Below are 4039 nucleotides of genomic sequence, written 5' to 3' on the forward strand. Positions count from 1 at the left end.
TCATGGAGCCCCATTTTGCGGTATGCCACACACCCCTCGGATGAACAGGACCCCGTTTCGACCGTAGGTGGTTGGAGAGAAGTCTATTTCATCCATTTTGCGGTACGCCAGATCCCTCCCGATGAACAGGACCCCGTTTCGATTGTAGGCGGTTGGAGAGAAGTCTGTTTCGTCCATTTTGCGGTACACCAGACCTCTCCCGAAGAACAGGACCCCATTTCAACCATAGGACATCGAGGAGAACTCTGTTTCCTCTGTTTTGCAGGACCTGAGACCCCAAGTCGATGACATGACCCTGGTTGGGCTGTTCTGTCCAAGTCGGTTGGTTCCTGATGAACATGATGCATTCTGGCCCAGTCGCTTGCCTCCCGATGAACACAATACAGTTTCCTCCGTTACGACCCAGTCGGTTGGCTGCCGATGAATAGGACGTTGTCGCTGTACACGTTCGAGACCCCGCCCATATGTATGTACATAGCCGTATTTACTTTCTTGCAGCGTGGTTGTATGTACATGTACACAATTTAGACATGACTGCCTCAACTGCTACGTCACACGTGCTGGTCTTCGCTGGGCTATGGTTCATCCTTGCAGAGAGACCGATTGACCACTATGTATGTACATGTTCGCAACCAGAGAGACAACCCTACATATGGTTCGACTAGGCGGGTCCCAACTGTTAGGAAGGATAAGGAGGCACTGCCTTGCGTGTGATGATATAACTGATGGGTCCCAGTTGTCAGGGGAAGGAATATTTTTTCCCGTAATAAGGACACACTTCCGTGAGTGTGAAGATGTAGCTGGTGGGTCCCATTTGTTAGGGGGAGAAAACATTGTTTTCAGCGTAAAAAGGGGGCGGTTGCATGCATCCCCACTGGGAGCCTCACCATGTACATTCATCTTCCGATGACTCTCGTTTGTTAACCATGTTGACCACACCATGTCGAGCGCACCAAGGCCGGTGGACGGTGGCGAGGCCCCAAACTGGAACGCCCTAGAGATGGGGAAGACGCGGCAGTGGAGTCGCAGATGGACAGGGGTGGGAAACTTGACTCGTTTGGGTGTGGGGTGGGCCTACACTCTGCAAAGAATAATACGAGGTGCGGAGGAGTGGAGGGAGGGTCTGGCCATTGGTGGGGTAGCATTTCACTGTGAGGCACGCAAACAGCGCCGCTGGACGTAGAGGCTGGTGCAGGCGTTCCCGAGAGCGCTGGAGGAAGAAGACGAGTGATTGAAGAAGAATGCCGGCTGTTGGATGTAAATCCAATGCTTTGCTTAGGCTTCGACCTTTGTGTTTTTTTTTGCGAAAGTGCTTAGGCTTCGACCTACTAGCCCACATGTCAGCTAGTCCATTTGGTGGGCTAGGTGAAACAATGATGTAGCGTCTATGCAGTCCGTTTATATATTATGGACAATTACATTTGAGCCCCTACTTGTGTCACACCCTTGTGTTTTGCCCCTAAATTCAAAAAACCCTCGTTTCTACCCGAGCTCGTTTGCTCTTCTTATGCTTTTTCCCTTTGACCGTTTGACCGTAACTTTCAAAACTTCATAATGAATACATACTAACTCAGAAAAGTGCATATAAGATATCAAAATGTTCGGAAAAAACATCACCTGTATGTGCATGTCTTTTGCATTCATGACAAAAATTGCATTCATGACAAAAGACATCATATGAGCTCAAACTGAGATAGGGACTTTTCAGCACTTTTGCCATGAATGCAAATGACATGCACATATAGGTGATGTTTTCTGATCATTTTGATATATTATTTGCATTTTTTTGAGTTAGTATGAATTGGTTATGAAGTTTTCAAAGTTGCGGTCAAACAGTCAAAGGGCAAAAGCATAAGAGGAGTAAACGAGCTTGGACTGAAATGAGGTTTTTTTGAATTTCGGGGCAAAACACACGGGTGTGACACAACTAGGGGGCTCAAATGTAATTGTCCCTATGTATTATGTTAGAACTTAAAGCCCATTTGAATTTTTCTAGAAATCCGCAGACTTGATGGGTTGGGTGAAAATATGATGTTGGGCTGGACGGAGAAATGTTATAAAAACATAAACACATGATTGCATGTCTATTAGTGCATTGGTCAGTAAAATCTTTGCAAGCTTATATATGCAATCACCAAGAGTTAAGTTCCCAAGTTATATATAAACAATTATTATTATTTTATAAGAAATTTCGATTTACAAAATAACATATCATTTAATTTGATGAGTTAATAAGACGTGGGGTATTATTATTTTTTAGGCTGGACGTGGGATAGTTGAGTTGGTTCTAGGGAAAAGTACTGGGAGAAAACTCAAATTACATAAAAAATGAAAGTGGGAGAAAATTTAGATATAGGATTAATAAAAACGAAAAATAAAGAAAGTGGGAAGGTCTATACAATGGTTGGACGAACGATAGGTGTAACGAAATCTTATGTTGTTTCTATTATATGTATGTAATAAAAAAAGATATAAATATAAATATAAATATATATACTGTTATAGAAGGGAAAACATAGGTTCAGGTTTGCATTCTTATAGAAAAGTAGAATTGAGTTGTCTGTTGTCTTGAAAACACAAACATAACTTGGGTTGCTGATGTTATAGACAAGCTAGGCTGGGAGGCCCAGAGGCCGCTTCATACCTGCTGGACTCCGAAAAAAGTTGAAACCAGCTGGATGAACTATGTCTGCATGTCATGGGATGCGCATGTTAAACAACCAAACCTAGGCCATGGACCTGGTGGGCCCAGACTATCAGCCTCTCAACAACCAGTCGTCTCCCGATTCCTGTCGTTTTGTTGACCATGTTGGGAACGACAGATGGTGGCGCCGCGGAGAGAGCACCAAGGCGGAGGACAACATCGAGACCTTGGACCGGGATGAATCGGAGCCAGGGAAGACGCAAGCGGAGGGGAGTATGAGGGTTGACTTATTCAGGTGCAGGATGGGCCGGTGGAGCTGCCACCGCCAGAGTAGGAGTAGAGGGATGGCCTGGCTAGCGCCGTAGGCTAGGATGGGTCACTGAGGAGTGTGCGGCAACGCTGCCAACCGCTGTAGGAAGAGGATGAAAGATTGAACAAAATAAAGAAGTACAAATGGAAAGGTGGTTGGTCCCAGATGTGTGTGTATGAGACCTACTGGGTCCACCTGAGAAGGGGAATATGTTGGGAGGAAGGATATTTAAAGCACGACAGCCCGGTGAACTAGTTACGTACGGAAGCAAATAGCTAGTCAAGAAAAAAGCAAACAGGTTAATGGGTTCTTAGAGGAAATTTTTAGACAAAACAGATAATTATGACACATAGGCTAATGCATGAAACAGTCAGATGATAAAGGTGCTTAAACAGATAAAGTACATCATCTAGACCTTCCTAGCACGCTTGATCATGACATCGCCGTTGTCCGTGTACTCGTCGGTTACGGGAAGCAGACACGCCGTCATATCCCAAATCCACCTGTACATGTCATAGCATGGGTATGTGTCCTTGGTTGCATATGTTATGTAGGCTAGATTCAAAGGTACCTCCCAGGTGTTCAGGTCCTTGGTATCGATGTCTTCTTTCATGTTGGCGTAGCAGGGGTCGATGATGGTTGCGGCAAGGTCAACCACAGATTCCTTCTCTTGTCTGTTGCCGATGATCTTGTATTGCTTCTGGGTGTCGACAAACTTGTTGCACCAGATGGCCGAATCGTAAAGCACAACCGCGTTCTTCCTGCTCTCCATCGTAGTGAAGGTGCAGTCGGTAGTGCCGATGAAACAGGCGAATGCTCCAGAACCTCTGATGGCCCTACAATAGTGGTAGATGAAAACCTCGTCCCGCATGCATACCTGGGCGGCAGTGATCCGCTGGTCCCTGTTAGGAGACATCATGTCTGGATCATTGGTGTACATCACGTTCAACTTGGTGCTGCCATGGGTCTGAACGGCGAACTCAAAGGTGAACTCCTTGCTGAAGTCCATATCCAGCAGGCTCACTCCTCGGATTGCCATTGGAGTCTCTTCTCATGTAGAATTGATGTGGCGGTTCTCTTTTTGT

Source organism: Triticum dicoccoides, chromosome 7B (genome assembly GCF_002162155.2).
Source record: "Triticum dicoccoides isolate Atlit2015 ecotype Zavitan chromosome 7B, WEW_v2.0, whole genome shotgun sequence".
NCBI lineage: Eukaryota > Viridiplantae > Streptophyta > Magnoliopsida > Poales > Poaceae > Triticum > Triticum dicoccoides.